The following is a 17,603-nucleotide window of genomic DNA, read 5'->3' as shown; positions in this document are numbered from 1 at the left end:
GTGATTGTTTACAGTCCAGGTGGCTCACAGCTTTCTGTTATCTCCTTCTTGTGATCTTGGAATTCAGTTTCTTAGCTTCTTCTTTCTTACTTTAGCACTGTTTATGTCCTAAAATCCTTGATGAATTCCAGAGAGCCCTGATAAAATTCTGATAAGGAAGAGTTACAAGTGAAATGGCTGGTGCACCCTGTAGTCTGAGTGGTTCAGACACATTGCTACATAGACCTACAGCCCTCATTTTAGATGTACAGCTCAAAACTCTCCAGCAAAACTGGCTGTAAGCACGGGCATTATAAAACTAACCAATTCATCCTCAAAGGAACTGCTTGCCAAATTTACTAGTCCAAAACCAGCATCCCATTTCCTATTCCACTCTAAACATGCCCACACTTGAAAACAAGAAGTTATGGCACTCTTCTATAGCCCACATTTTAACCAGCATCTTTCCTGATCCCCTCAATGTCTCTCTTCCTTTTTCTACCTCTTACATTTTGGTGCTGCAATTCTGCTGTCTTGCAGTTATGTTGTCAAATAAATTACCTCCAAATTTTATCTTTCCCCTATTAGAAGAAGGACCATTTTGTGTCCTGCAACCTAATTTATTTAGTGTTTCCTTTCCTATTGCAGAGATTGCTCAGCTGATAATGAAACAGCTGCTAAAACCTCACAGCCTAAGCCAGCAATTTTAGTTTGTCCTGACCTGATATGCTGCACGTCTTGATAGAGGCTTGGGTGCTGGCAGCTGAGCTCTCATCCCTGCAGACAGCTGAAGGCAGGAGCTGCTGTACTCATCCAGAAAATGAGGTCTCTGCCCTTCAGCTGCCTTTTAAGGACTTTTTTCACAGACTTTGACAGGACTGCAGCAGTTCCATGTTTTTGCTATGAGTTTGCTAGTAAAGCTAGTCACACATGCTAGAGGAAGTCACTCAGACCTTGAATGCATCCTTCTGTGTAAGATTCCTAGTATCATCCCTATGAACTGAGGATTAAATAAACATTTTGGTTAATAATGAAAAATATTAATTTTATGCAATGTAACATTTATCAGAGAAGTTTACCTGGAAATAATGGTCAATGTTTACACCATGATTATCAAGATAAAGCTGGGAAATCACAAACAGGAAAAAGTTGTTATATTTTATGGGTTAAACAAGTCCTCTGACTCATTCTCTGAGAGTTAAAAGACCAAGCACAATGCTTTTCTGGCCACAGGGTAATGGGACTGCAATTAGACAACAAACAGAGGGCTGTAACAATATGGTCTTCCTGGAATTAGTTCCTTACAGTCATCAACAATATTTGTGAACAGGTTGCATTTTGTGTCTCAGTATCTCTATGGCAATGATTATTCATGAGGGCTCTATGTTCAATCCATAGGAAGTAAGGAAATGTTTACAAATATTGGCAGATAAGAGAACCTCCCTGAAGACACTCCAGCAGGGGAATTGCCCCTCCAGCTTAGGAGCTGCTGCCTTTGTGCCTCTGGACTGTAGAAGTTTTGAAATGGCTTTAAATCCTCAGCCAGTGTGGTGGGGTCATGTCTGAGAGGCTGTTCTTGGAAAACAACAAAGCCCACCTTGCTTACTACTACTACTACTACTACTATTATTATTATTATTGTTGTTGTTGTTGTTGTTGTTGTTGTTGTTGTTAAATATGCTTTTTATTTGTCACAAGGTGTACGAGCAGTTCTCCCCCTAGACAATGACAAATTGTGAAAGTTTGCTCTCATGAAGACAGAAGAATAAATTCTAACACACCCACCCTTTCCACCCTCCTCCAGAACAGAAGAGCAACTCCTGCCTGTGAACCATCTTGTCATTTTCTTGGGTTTTTTGGGGGGGTTTGGTTTAGGCTTTTTTTTTTTTTAATGTTTGTGTGGGGTTTTGAAATCTTGTTAGGGTTTTTTGTTTGGTTTTTAAAAATTTCTTTCTTTGAGGGTCAGTTCTTCGAACCTGGCTTATTGCTGGCATGGGGGGTCTTGTCTTTTTGGTTTTTTAATGCAGTCCAAGTGTGTCCTCTTCTCTTGCCTACCTGGCACTTCTAAATTTTCTGAGATTATATGAAAGAATTTTCTTCTCTCCAAACAGCCACCATGATGCTCTTCATGTCCTTCCCTGGGTTTCAGAAAGGAAGATGTCTCTGAGACTGAGCCTAGAGCCACATGAAGAAAACAAGACAATGACTGCATAATTTTTCCTTTGCTTCCCCTGTTTACAGACAAACTATACAGATGTTAAGTGGGACCATCTTAAATCTTCTGGTCAACACCGTGATTTTGCACAGAAGCGTATTATCTTCCCATCTTAAACAACTATGCAAAAATAAGCTAAACTAAACAATGCTTTTAGTTTTCAACTTTACCCCAGTATCAGAGGGTTGTTATTCAAAACACATCTCAGTGGAATAGGGTTTTATAAAGTCTCTTCTGTCTGGTTACGAGATGAGCTGAGGTTCAGGACACAGAACGTCTCCTAGAAGTGTTCAGGAACACATAATCACGGAATGATTATATGCAGGTGCTTTTATTGAAGAGCTCTGGGTGTCAGGGGTACAGACCCAAAGCTGACTCCAACATGGGTTCAGGATGAACACGTTTTTATACCCTTATAGTTATGTAACTACATATTAATTATTAAACTTATATTGTTCTACTGCATACATAGATTTCATCCGAACATGGATTTTGCAATTTCCATCAAATCCCCCAAACATCATTTCTCATGATTGTCGTTACAATTAAATAATAATAATATCCAATTACCAAACAATCATCGCATTTAACAATCATATAATTTATCATAGTCATTAAATGATTATACAGATGCAGTGTCACATGATCCAGTAAAGCCTAACATTTTACCAGGGCCTATCAGGCCCTACCTTTTACCAACTCCCCTGAATATCCCATGATTTTAGAAACATTTTATCCTTTTACTAACTATCAGAAGTACCACACAATCATAGGTGAAATGAAAGACAAATGTTTTGGAAATAAGACAACAGTTATCTTTTCCTGAGAACTGGAAATCTGGTCCTTGATGTTGGCTCCTGTTAGGAGAAGGCCATCCTGGATTCCTTAAGCAACTTTGCCACTAATATGTAATAACTCTAAGCAGCAAAGCTGTACAGCATAATAGGTTTGACTGTTAGCGATCCTACACAATGAGAAGAAAATTACACATGACAGAAACAGTGCATTTTTGAATTTTCAGCATTCCCATGACATCCATTTACAGCAAACCAACCAAAACTCCCGAGTTTGAACCACCAAAGCCAAGCTAAAATACAGTCAGTAGAAAGCAGATTATACAGTGCTGTTTACACTCTTGCAGGCACTGAAAACTTTCCTGCATGAATATCTGCAGGTAGTTGTTGATACCTTCTGAAGCACTTGCTGCCTTATTAAAATTAGGAAGCAATAATTCTAGAGGACAGATCATATTCTTACAACTTTTACACACATCCCACAAAGCTGGCACTTCCACAAAATATTGGGTTGCAAATTTGGTTTCAAGTTGTCCTTCTAATGAGGAATTTCTAGTTTAAAAAAAACCCAGACAAGGAGTTGATCTTATTCCAGCTGTAGCAATTCTCACATTGTTAGAGTGAGCTTGGAGAGGCAAGAGCACCCTCACTGCCTGGTTAGAGAAGGAATATTTTTCAAGTCATTCTTAAAATACATTTGGAGAAAAGAAGTTAAGACAACACTCTTGTTTTTATTTCTTGCTTCTTTCCCATCAAACTTGCAAGAACAAACTTTTCTGGAAAAGAATCTCTGGCTGCCTTCCTTTTTTCTGCTATTTTAAATCTACCTGTTGTCAATCCTTTCAATACTGCACTGCAAGAGACAGGAACATTTAATTCAAGCAGCCCAAAGAGCCTTTAAATATCATACTGGGAAGTTTGTTTTCCACTTTTTAAATATGAGATTGGATTATTTTAGCATCTTCCTGCAGTGAGACTCCTTATCTCTTTCTGATTTTGGAATGCATGTGATCAAGATAATAGTAATGTTCTCCAAAGTATCTTCTAAAAATGTAAGAATATATGTGCCTCTTGGAGCTTGTGCCTCTCCTGTTCCTTCCCAGGGACTGCAGGAATGTGAGAGCTTCAGAACTGAAATCTTCACTGCACAAGCAGATTGCTTTTATTTTTAACAAGCACTCCAAATACAACTTGCTGTGCCCTATGTATAATAAACATTATAATAAACCAGCACTAAAACTAAGCCACTGCCCCTGAAGCCTGACCACAGCAGAACCCATGACAAGCTCAAACCCTGCACCAGAGATGGGATGTGCTGTTGAAGCCCCTGCTTTCTGAAATGTACCTGCAATCCTGTCTGTAGTGCTCAGCCCATATAGCATGCACACAAAAACATTCCTTTCATATTGGACCCTGTTAGCCAAGCCTTTGGGCCATGCCAAGTCCTCCAATAATATTTACAGCCCCTGTCCCCAGCTCCATCTCTTAATAAAATGCAGCTGAGGTCACCACCACCACCTGCTCTGGCAGCTTTGCTGGCCAGCCAGGATCCATCTAAGCAGCGCTGTCACCTGCCTGTGCTGACCCCTCTGCTCAGCCCCAGCTGAGGCTGACAGCTGCTCTTGGAACATCTGTGTAGGCTGCACTGCACTGGGATTCCTGCCACAGCACTTCTGACCTGGTGCTATATTCCCAAGAGCTAGTTTGTTATCTTGGAAAAAAAAAAAAAGTTAATAAATAGGACAAATAAATCAGAAACACAGGCATATTTTTATTTGAAGGTTAAAGCCTGGCCATCTCACAAGTACTCTGAACTGTGCCAAGTGTATTTTAATGGTGCACATAATGAAAAGAAAAAAGAGTATTTTATGTCATCTGGTGAAATTTGCTGATCAGAAATATGGAAAGACTGGTGTTTTCTGCTTGTAAAGGAAAGAAATAATAACCAGTTCAATGTCCAATGTCCATCAGTTCAGCGTTAAAAGGAAATGTTTCACAGGGCAGAGAACTTTTTTTAAAATGTTTTCCCTAATCCAGATGCAAACAAAACATTGTGCCATGGGACCACTTCAAATCTTTCAACCCAATTCTGTTTTTCATTGTTACAAAACATGCTTCTGAAAACTGGCTTCATTCTTATTGCATTGATTATCACCAAAAAGGAGAAGTCACTTGATCAACAAAATACCTATTTTTCCTTCTAAATGTCTGCCCCTCAGAATATCATTTGTAGGTGTCCCAAACTCCAGGCAATGAATTTGCACAGGAGTAATCTTTACATTTCTTAGGGTATAATGTCATCCAGCAAAGGCAGTGCAGGACATAAAGATGCACTGACAGGAGCTTTACCCTGAACCCTCTTCTCATTATTCCTCTCAGGTCAGATGCAGTGACTGGGAGAGGGACAAGAGCACCAGTTTGGCAGTGGAGTAGCCAGCTGGATCACATCCAGAGGCTACATGAAGGGCAGACCCAGAGAAACAAGACCACCCCCTGCAGAAACAAATCTCCATTTGGTGTGTTTAGCTGTCAGGTGAAAGCCCAGCCCCCTATATCCCTTTTTCGGATGCACAGAGAGTAAGGCTGAGCTGGCCTCTTCCAGCAGGAACATCTGGGAGTTATAGAGGATGGATGGCTCATGTTTGAATTCACAAATGGTTGTTCCATCCCATAATAGAAACATGGTTCTGTAAACATATTTTTTCTCTTTTGCAAGAAGTAATTGTCAAACAATTGCCCCATTTTTCTTCTTCCTTCCTTATTAGGACAGTAGTTTTCATATGGAAAAGACAAAGATGAATCCAAACTTTCCACCCTTCGAGTAAATTAGTCCTTACACTGTGATAAACAAACATAAGTGACTTCTTTGTTCCTCCTTGAGGTAAAATCTTGCCTTGCCTTCCAGGAATGGCAAGTCCATGGCTGACATTTCTTCCAATCTTTTCCCAGAATATGACTTGCTGAGCTCAACATTTTCGTTGCCTCATATGTTGCAAAGTTTTGACATCCATGACACAAAGATATAAATTACCAAGCACAAAATAAATCTCTCTGATGGAGAACCTGTGTACCTCGGAGCCAAAAATGTTACAAATGTTATAACTGAAATAAGGAACTGTTTCCCAGTGAAGAACACATGGTTGGTTGTTCCTGCCCTGTCATTCCAGGGATACTCATGGTTGCAAAAGCAGTAAAACACTCAGCTAAAGTGACATTTTAGGTTCAGGAAACACTCAAAATCATCCCAATTTATTTATGCCTTTAGGCAGAATCCTGTGATTTTTTAAGAGGAGTGTTTGATAAAAAATGAGGTAGTGAAAGAGATTAGCAGATTTGGCAAAGAAGAAATGCAGGAGCCTGGTGTTGCAAGGTGCTTTCCTGGCACGTCCCTGTTTGTCCTGCTGTCATCTCTGATGCTTTTTCTTTTCTATTTTCTGCCCCGTCTCCCCACAAGCAGCCTGAATCATTAGATTTGACATACGCCATAAGCTATGAAACTCACTGATAGATTTTTTGTATATGCACCTTCCTCAACCTCTTTTGTGCCACAAGTCCTGTTTCATAAACAAAATAAGGGTGAAGCTTAGCATACGCCATTAGATATTAGTGTACTGCTAAGGGCAGCTGACAATATTTCAGAAAAACACTGAAAACCCCTCTTGATGTCCAAATGAATACACAAAAACCTATTGACATTTTTCTTACTGGAGGAAAAAAACATCTGCTGCATTTTCTCTAAGGGCTTTTCTTGCCTCCAGGCTCTTTGTATATTAACGTAAGAAGATTTTCTATGCAGCCTGCAAAATATTTCAAACATATGAAAAAAAAATCATCTGCAATGCAGACTTGGACAGACAACAGAGTCAGCTGATGTGGCTGGAAGGACAGAAATGGTCACTGCAAGACCAGCTAGGAGCCACTGAAAATCCAGCAGAGGAAGCTGGGAAGAGCTCATCTCTGTACCACCTGCCTGGTGACTGCCAGAGAGCCTGGCAAAATTGAGGAATAGTCTGGGCACAGCACAAAAGACACTCTTATTGAGATTACATATCTTAGCGAGATGTTATCCTTTGAAACAATCAGCCTTTTCTATCAGAAAACCAATCAGCTGGAACACCTCCAAACAGCTCCAGTATCCAGCTGAGTCATTCATGTTTTTCTACCCATCTTCCAGATAATTACCTCCAGCTAAGACAACACATTGAGATTTTCTACCTCTGCAGGTAGCATCTCTTGGCGAGCTGTACACAAACTGCTGAAAACAGGATGTCTGTCAGCAGTTGCTGTGGACTGTTTGTCATCATCCCCTGCTGCTTATTAAACACAGGCTCCTAACCCAGCCATTAAATGTGGTTTTGTTTCTTGTAAAAGATTAACTTATTTTTCTCACTTCTTTTATTTTTAACTGATAAACATTTTACAAGTGACAGGATACTAAATAATTTTGCTTATCTGATTTTATCTATGCCTCATCTTCTAAACACACTTAGAACATCTCTTTCTAATTTTACCCTGGCTCAAAGTCCTTGGCACTTAAAATCCCTCTTTTGGCTCAGTTGACAGGACTAACTGGACGTGATTATTTATACAGTTGTGTGAATGTTCGTGGTCCTCTTTAACCAAATAAAGTATAGGGTCTGAGTCTAGCAAAATCTTGCACACATAAAAGTTCCTTACTTGTAGAGTTTTCAAGGGTAAATGCTTGTTTAACCTCTAATTTTATGGTGGTCTGAGCAATAAATAAAACTTATAAGGGCACAGAAAATACCACAGTGGGGCAGAGCACTGCCTTTTCTATCCCTGCACTCAGTCTCCAGTGGTGGTGAAGTAAGTAGGTAGGGAAAGCATAAAAATCCAACTGTTTTCTTGCTCTGTTCCACTCACAGTGGTTCTGCATTCACACCTATTACAATAGGGATTTTAGAGCATCCCCATACTTTTCAGCATCTCTTTGTGGATCTGTTGTCTATAAATTTACTTGAACACAGTGACTGGCCCATCCCAACAGCCTCCCATGGAAGCCAGTTCCAGGTGGTCACTACCTGTTGGCTGAAGACAGGTTTGCTTTTATTCTAATTGCTCTCTTACTGCTTGTATCAAGTGATCCCCTAGCTGTAGTTTCACCTCTGGTCATTGTAATTTCCCTTCTTTGCACTGTCTCCTTCCTCATGTTAGATAAGCCCAAACCAACTGTCCTTTAGTACCCTAGTACAGACCTATTGCCCACGGACATCCCAGCCCGCTCCCAGCAAGAACTAGGCAGGAAATAACAAAAAAACCATGGAAGATTTACCATCACCACATTTTTCTAGTGGTTCTGAACATGACATTCCAAAAAGGGCAGCAATTAAGTGTCAAACACTAATTGCCTGGTAATGGGTTTTTTTTGCATCTTGAGCACTCGCAACATTTCTTGAGTGCATGCACTTTCAACTACTGACTGAAATCTGGTTAGGGAAAAATGAAAAAAGGCAACAAGAGCAAAAGTAATGTTTCAGTAGTTCACAAAATGCATGTGAAATTGCATGTCTAGAAAATGGAGTGTCTTGTGGAGACCTGAAAATGGCACTGGAGTAACTGAGAACTAGCAGAAAAGAAATTCAGTTTATCCAGGAGCTGATGAAAACTCAGCCTGGTAATGACTGAGCAAAGGCTGACTGTGACAAAGTAAACAACACAAATGGATATGTCTACCTAGAGAGGATTTCACCTCAAAATGGTTACAGAAACAGAATCATTGAAGCTTGCAATCTCTCTCTCCCTAAAACTACCCTAAATTCCAAAGAGCACAAAATGTTGTTATCACACTCTGAGAACATTCCAGGTCAGATTGAACTTGACTGGAGATGAGGATAATTTCACATGCATTTGAGTCTGCTTTGTGAAAAGGTTGTTTAAAAAAAAATATACCTATTTAAAACGCTCAAGTGGATGAAGCAGGAAGCTCGAGGTAATTACATTGCTGGCTGAAAACATTCAAAGGTTCCATGTATCTTAAAGGAAAAGAAGTCCCTAAGCACATAAACCATTGCTAATTAATGACAAAGACATGCGACAAAAGAGAGAAAACAACCTCTACTTCTCCAAAAAGTGATGCAGGTAAGGGCACCTGCATGAGTTAGTACAGTGCACTTTCTTCTGCAGTGTTCACCATGAATTTAAAACTTCACCGTGTTCCTCAAATGCATCCCAGCATTCTGTGGTTTGAGTCAAAGCTAATCCCTACCCTACAGGAAGGTGACAAACAGCAGGGCAAAATACAGGCCAATATAGAAACTTCTGAGATTGCAAAATCTAACAGTCCTCTGTTGCTGTAAAAATAACGGGATGCTTTGCAGATAACAATTTCTTTTCGATTTCTGAAAAAAAGTAGAAACCTAACTCAACTCTCCTTTATGTACTCCAGAAGAGGTTATGTTCCAGACAGGACTATTTTAACTCAGTCAGTAAAACACAACAGTTTTAAAGTTCATTAATATTGCAAAAAGAATGTCTGCTGGCATTTACATTATCTACTTTTTGCAAAACATTATATGATGTTATAAAACATTATACTCTTGCAAAACAGTATATAATTTGTTAATGCAATGAAACCTCAATTACTATTTAATCTTACTGGTCCAGTCCTCAGATCACACTTTCAGCTATGTGCAGCTTATGCAGAGCAAAGTAGGTGAGGATAAAGCTACAGCACAGGTTAGAATAACCAGTATAGGCACCCAGAAATTTTCAGGATGCTTCATACCTTTCAATTTTCCCCAGTGTATTTATAGGCTGAAGGGAAATCTTGGACCTGTTTGCTGGCAGCTTTCTTACCTAAGAAAGCTCACAGAGCTGGAAAATTGATGTAAATCTGCTAAATGGTATCACATGACCAAGGACCTTAGGGGATTGGGGAAAACATTCTCAGCTCCTTGTCTCATTATCATTTGGGTAAATATTTATAAATAAATATGCCCTTAAATTTGAGCAATTGCGAATGGTAATAACTCACTGCTTTTGAAAGCTTAAAACATTGGACCAGTATTGCTATTTCACTGAGGGTTTGAAAAAAAGTAAAAAGAAATATAATCAGAGCAGCACAGAATGCACAGTTCTCAGAGTGGAGAGAAAACATGAAAAGTAAAATAATAAAAGTAAAAATACAGAGAGAGAAACATTCAGCCTCATTATTCAGAAGGCACTTTCCAGCTGCTAGCACCACTTCAAAGCTCTTGCTGAGCCCGGGGGGGTTCATACACAGGAAGAAAGAAGCCACAGATTGATTTCTCTACAGAAGAGAAGCCAAGAGTGAACACCTGTCTGCAAAGAGGACAGCATCCAAAGGGAGCTCCCAGCCTTGCAGGGCTGGCACTGCCCAGCTCTGCCCTCGGACAGTGCCACAGCCCTTGCAGGGTGACAGACAGCTTGTGACAAAGGGAGGGCTGGAGCCAGGGCTCCCGGGACTCAGCCCAGCTGCGCGGGACATTGGCACCAGGCTGTTCCACACAGAAGGGGCTCCTGGGCTGGCTGCTGGAGCAGGCAGCACAGACCCACAGTGGCAAATGCTTCTTTCTCACCCCTCCATACAACCTCTTCCCTTTCTGGCCACGACTGTGAGTACACATTTGCAAAGTAGATTTTCGATCATGCCAGGGAAAATGGAGGTTCATGGAGAACAAGGAACAACCTGCATGCTTGTGTGGGCTACTCTGCTCAGAGAGTGTCCAGTCATAATAGGAGTTTTGCCAGAGGTGCCAGCGGGCTGGGTCAGATCCTGCAGGAAAGCTACACAAACACATGTGCCACAGCTGAGAAATACTGTTTTTCACCTGTACAGCCATCATATTAACCCAGCTCCATCGACAAGACAGGCAGACCAAACTGCAGCAGACATGTTGCAGGTCTGACTGTACCTGTTCTTTCCTGATTGTCCCAGGTTGGCTATATGAAGTTTGTATCCCCAATCATCTCTTCTCTTTATGCTGAATAATAAGTTTTGCACCTTTAAGACTTGTTCCAGAGAGTGAAGGCAGGAGAGAAGAAGCAGCAGTTTGTTTTCAGACACTGCACTCACTCCTCCACATTCCTGCTCCTGGGCTGTGCTGTCGGCAGATGGGCAGACAGCAGGACAGAGCTCTCCTTTGCTTTTAGTTAGTTTTAGCTTGCTGAGGCAGAGAATTTCCCTGGACTGTGGTTTTTTCTTTTTCTTGGAACTATTTGAACCTGCTCTGGCCTGAACACCCAGGGGAGCACCGGCAGCTGCAGCTGAGGCCGACCAGGCCGGGCCTGGCCCGCGACATTGCCAGCACCAGAGGGACTGATCAGAGACTGGGTGAGCCGAGCTACAGCCCACAGAGGGACTTTCTGACTTTCTTTGTCATCTCTTCAGAGCAGCAAGAGGTTTTATTGTTTTATATTGTTCATTTTTTTTTGTGCTGGTGAATGCTTTGTCTGCTAAATAAACAGGGTTTTTCCACTTTCCTCCAAAGAAATCTTTTCCTGAACCAGCTGGGGGAGGGGCCGCTTGAATTTTCTTTCTAGAGTAACCCCTTTAGAAGTTTTCTCCCAAATTTGCCCTAAACCAGGACACTGATCCACTTTCCCCAGGTCAGAAAGGACTCACTGTAACAACATTACAAATATATGTTGATTCTTCACTCGAGGGAGGAAAAAAAAAACTGGGGATGCAGTTTAATGGAAACCTGTTGATTTCTCAGCTGTATTTAGCACAAAAACAAAAAAAAAAAAAAAAAAAAAAAAAAAAAAAGAAGAAAATGAGCTGTCTAGTAATGCATTAAAAATGTAAATGCTAACTGGCAAAGAAAACAAAGTAGCTCGATTTGAGTGCATTTTGAGTTGTAACAAAATAACATCTTGTTTCAATTTGTTTTAATAGAAGCAAATTAAATTATACTGGCAGATAGTACTAGTAGAAGAATATTTAGCAAAGATTCAAAGTACTATGCATGTATGATGCACACAGGGCAGTTGTGAAATACCTGCTGCAAACCCAGCAGAGAACCTCACCACATCCTTCTTTAATCTCCATTTACTTGCAGAGAAACTGTCAATGCAAAAATACCTTCTAGCTTCAAGAAGCTTTCCCTGTGTTTATCCTGTGTCCTGTTCCAAATCTCTCTTCACTGCTTATTGTGTATGGATTGGAGTAGTTGTCTGAAATAAAGAAAATACTTATGCAAAGAAGTATCCCTCAAATAATACACAGAAAAAAATTGTCCTCATGTCTCCTGGAGGCAAAGCAAGCAGAACATAATCAATACATTGGGCATTAGTTATTCAATGGATATTGGTATAGGACACAGCAGAAGGTAATTTCCTCCAGATAATTTTTGTTCTTCTTTTCATTTCCCCTTGCAATTCAAAACCCCTATGCATCCTATGATTCCTAATATGTTCACATATATCCCAGAGAGCTGATGCAAGCCCTCTTGTCCCCTGGTTTCTTTCTCAGTCATATGCTTGCTGGGAATATTGTCCCATTCTTCAAATAACCATTTCTGATGGAAAACTACCAGAAAAACAAACTTACTTAAAAAAAGACATTAGGTAAACAATTTGATTAAAAAAAAATCCATATCAACTAAACACCAGTTTAATGTTAAATGTGAAATAAGTTCACCATTCCAGAGCTTGAACTGCAGCTCATGTGCCACACCTCAGAGCAACACGCATCAGAAAAAGTACTGAAAGATCCTGTTTTGAAGTGTGCGTTTACAAACTGCCACACAGTTGCTTTCCTTTTTGAAAGAGTTAAGAGAAGCTTCCCGGAAGGAGCAGGTGAAATCATAACCAACATCACAGAGCACTCCCTCCTCTACACTAGTTCATCTTGGAAAAGATAAACCTGTGAGGTGAGAAGGGCTGAACAGACATGTTCAACACTCCTCTCTGTCACCTCCAATTAACCTGTCCCATCCTTTAAGAACTGGCAAGATTTCCTTTTTTCCCTTTAAATTATCTATTAGGTACATTTTAGTACTTAAAGCTAGTGAAAAAAAAATGGTAAATTTTTGTTGAGTCTTTTGTTGAATCAGGTTTCTTGCTCTCTTTTCTCAATGACACATCAAGCAATCCTTGAAGAGCTTTCTTGAGAAATACCAAGTGCTTGATGTAGAGATCTCATCACAGCTCCTAACTGGAGGCTGTGTCACAGTGTGACTCCTTTAAAAAGGAGTTTGCCAGAACAGTCAATGAGTTATTTGCAGCCTCTCAAAACTCTTAGTGCAGCCCATGGTAATGTACAGTCCTGCACTGACATTTTCTAGCACTGCAAGCAGCCCAGAAAATGCAAAATTTCTTTTATGCAAAATTACCGGTCACTGCTGTTTGCTGTGACAATAAGTGTTCTGACTACATCTAGCACTGCAATATCAGCAAGAACAGCTTTATTAATTTCTGTGGAATTTTGCCTAACATTTATTCAGACAGAAGAAATTCTTTTATCATTCTCTCCATATATTTTTATAGGTTTGGACCTGTATTTTCCACATTGAATGATTCACCTAAAGTCATCTATGAATTGCTCTGCTCTGAAGGCCTGTTAGAATGCTGAACTAATTAAAAAAAAAGTTCTTGGGGAACCATGTACCTGCCTACAGGGCTTGGAGGATTGGGACATTATTTTGCAACATTTAGGGAATGACTAATCTGTCAAGGTACTTGGCTATGTCTGTCTCCCAGACTGCCCCTAAAACACCCTGGTTATGGTACTCTTAAAATAGGCAGGAGGGAATTTCCACACTTTGGTGAGGACAAATTTCATCCTGTCTTTCCTTTCTCTCCTAGCCTTCACTCTGGGATTAGCCCACAGGGTGCCACTGTGGGATTAATAGCCTTGTACAGGGAACCTTCATTCTGGCCTTTTCTGACTCCAGAGAATTTGCCCTACAAATTTGGAAGTTGTTTTTGTCAGTATGATGACTAAAGAGGGTGTAAGGCTGCCCTTCCTGAGATGCCTCCTGACCATGATAAGCAGATTTGCTCAGACAGTTTTTCCTCTCCTCTCCATTGCCATGCAGCCTTTATCACATCTCAAAGACATTCATTACCTTTCTACTCTTCACTGAAAAGCCTATGCGGCAGTGCTGAAAGTGATAAAAAGAAAATATCACCCTAAAATAATTTGAAAGAAATGAAAAAAATTCCACTGACAAATTTGAGATTTTGCTACTGTTTTTGTTTTCCACTAAAAAGTGTAATTAAACTTCTGCTAGTTCTATCCAGCATGGAGATCAGGGTGTCCCAAGAAGTGGGCTTTTTAAAACTTTTTTGCCCATTGCAAAATAAGAAAGAAATTTTATCTAATTTCAAAAGAAGTACTTGTTTTTACTTCTAATTTTCAACGCTCATTTAAATTTGAACTTTTAAGGTGGTGCACAAATGGTTATACTCCTGTGCTCTGACCTCTAGCCTTCTTGCTGCTGCACTCCTGACAGTATCCACCTGTGGAAGTTGTAAAAGGGAGTGATTCTCTAAGCCACAGAGACTTTCTGAATCACAGTCTGACTAACACCATTCAGGTATTTGCAGAAACTTTTTTTAACATGGATTAAAGAGTCATCAGAAGGGCTGTGAGCTGACTCTGTTACATGCAGATAATATGATAAAGATGGTGCCCTTATCCAGATTTAACAAACATATTTGATTGTTTAATGTCCCTCTGCACACCCAGGTTAACAAATACAGTCTTTGTAAAGGCAGGGGGGCAAAAGAGGCTGCAAGTGGAAAAGGACATGGAGTCAGTGTTCTGCATTACCTGGCTAACCTCGAACAAGATTAATCATGTCTCTTCACCTGAAATGGTGGCCCAGCTAAGAAAACTTCATTGTTAAAAATAACCTGCTTCTTGCTAAGCTGCTTGCTTTCTGAATTGACAAAAGGCATAAGGAATTTGAGAATGTCCTGTTCTTTAGAATGCAGACTATATTAACAGGTCTCTTTTCAGCTTTTTTTGCAGAAGGGATAGAGGAGATCTGATACAAGCAGGACAGCCATCCCTGTTTCCCAGGGAACCTGCTGTTCCAATTTCTGCCTGCTGCTGTCCAGTATCTCCTTCAAAACCATCATTTTCAAATGTCCAGGGGCAGAGGGTGAATCACAATTTAGGCTCAATGCCTAAATTCATATTCTTTTCACAGCATCACTAAAATAGAGATGTACACATCCACACAACAGCAACCCTGTATGTAGACACACAGTCCCAGCTGATCCACTTGACAAATTTCAGCTCTATTTTTAAAACTTTTATAAACTAATGTCAGTGTTTATGTAAAACAAGGTGGCTGAGGGCTGGGACTGATGAGCTCTCAGAGAACCCTGTCTAGTTTATACATTACTCAGAGGATTTTGCTGCTAAGTGAAAAAAGATCCATTTGTAATGAGATATATTTTATTTTTTATTTAGGAAAGACTGAGCATATGATTAGTCCAATGTTAATCCATAGTAGTGCTAAATTTAGATCTAGAAATGGCTTCTGATGATTTGCACTTTTTGAGCTTTATGGCTGGAAAATAATACTGGGGGAAGTACAACAGCCTGTCAGGCACAGCCTGCAGGGCCAGAGTCAGAGACTCCTCCAAGCAATTAAAAAAACACAAAACAAACAAACAAAAATTTAAAACCCAACAAAAAAAATATAAAGAAAACAACACTCCTACTACATGTAATTGAAATTCTAACAGGAGCTAGAAAGGCAGAATGCAATGAACAGGATTAGTATTAGACCTAGGTTTGAGTGAACTTCTTATTAAAAAAATGAGAAAGAGTGGCAATTTTGATATTCATAACCATTCATTTAGAAATTTGTGCCCTATGGCACAGCCTGAGCTTGGCTGCTGTTATTCAGGAATGCACAGCACAAAGCCTTCACTGGCACCATAGCTGGGCACATCTGTGAAGTCCTTGCACTTCAGAGAAGACACAGACTGAAAGGGAGGTAAGAACAAAGGGTCACGATGTGGTGTGCTTTGCTGATCTCCTGTTCTGATGCTTACATGAATCATCTCACAGCACAGGATTGTATAGCTGTACATTCAAGAAAAATAAAAATACAGGAAACTTCACCTGTGTCATTTGCAATTTGCATTATGAAACAAAAAGACATGGCTTAACATCTTGTTCCTTCTTTTGAATATGATTATTCAGCTACTCATAGCTGAGGGTTCAATAAGACATCCCTCAAATAATTCCCATGCATGGTTTGAACTACCATGCAAAAGCATGTTCTATCCTCCTGGCTTTATGAAACTCAGCTATAAACTCTGGACCACTTTTCCTGTGTCCTACCAGCCAAGTAAAAGAAAGAAACAAGGGTTGGCATTTCACAAAATGCAGACATGGATTTAAGTATCATTCAGTCAGAACAACTCGCTGACGACTTCAAAAGATCAGCGTAGCTATTGCGACATAGAACATAACAGAGATGGAAAAATCCTAATCTTCTTCCTGGGATGTTTATTGCCTGCCTGTTTTACAGTCCCATGTACATCCAGCAGAAAAAGAACAGAGCATTCTTAAGAAAGGCTCTGATAAGCAAAGTGTGATCTCCAGGGTGAGCACTTGTGCCATTAAATGTCTGACATCAGATTTTGCTGCAGGCAATGGCAAATTTGTCACCGACTTCAATAGCAAAGTTTAGGCTCTGGGCTCTCTCCTCCCACCGCTTTCCCTCGGCCTTGCCCTTTGACAATGAGATCAGTGGGACAGAAATATATGGGAGCTTTAAGGAGGACATAAAGGAAACGCTTGAGCACTATGTTTGCATTTGTCCTCAGCCACCAAGAGCTTCCCTTATTCCAAAGGGCAGAGGTCAGCACACCCAGAGGCAGGTCTGCAGTGCTGCCCTGGGCACTGCTTGGAGCCACTCACCCCTGTGCCTACGAAAGGAATCACACCGTGGAGACACAGATCTTCCAGCAGCACTCCACATTGTGCTGTGCTAACCTGTATTGCACTTACAAACCAGGGCTTTTCTTTACGACCTCAATTCCTAATTTTCCTGGAATATTTCAATATCCTGCTGCAAGACAGTGCAGGACAGGGCTGAGATGCCAAATCTCCCTTGCTCAGTCAATGCATGGCACCGCTGGTGTGAAACAGAGCCCCCCTTCAAAAAGGGAAGCTAACAATCCAAACAATTTTGCCATCTTGCTTTGGAAAAACCAGAAATTGATAAAATGAAGTAATGCCTGGGTTTGGTACCTTTAAAAGTGCTCAGTGAGCCCAAACACTCTTGCAGGCAGTGCAGCCATGCAGGGTCACCTCATGCCCACAGCACCTGGAGAAGTTCTCAAGGAGAGAACTTAGCTGGCCACCTCTCAGCAGCCTCTTTGCTTCCGTCCCAGCCCTGACTGGGTCCTTGCACAGCACACTGGTGACATTGTGGGAGGTCAGATGCTTTTTCTTGGTCTTTGAACATAAATGGAAAACACATTTTATCATGCAGATGTGTAATTTATGTCCTTGCAAAGCTAACTGTCCCAGCCTGAAAACTTACCATGGTGAAGTGAAAAAGTATTTTGTAAAGTGTCTCGTTTACTGGAAAAAACAGTAATATCCATTCTTTAAAAGTATAATAAATATATAAACCAAAATATACCTAACACAGCTGACA

Source organism: Melozone crissalis, unplaced genomic scaffold (assembly GCF_028551555.1).
Source record: "Melozone crissalis strain CALT ecotype California unplaced genomic scaffold, PUWL_Pcris_2 ptg000074l_1, whole genome shotgun sequence".
Lineage (NCBI taxonomy): Eukaryota > Metazoa > Chordata > Aves > Passeriformes > Passerellidae > Melozone > Melozone crissalis.
This window is presented reverse-complemented; position numbering follows the sequence as displayed.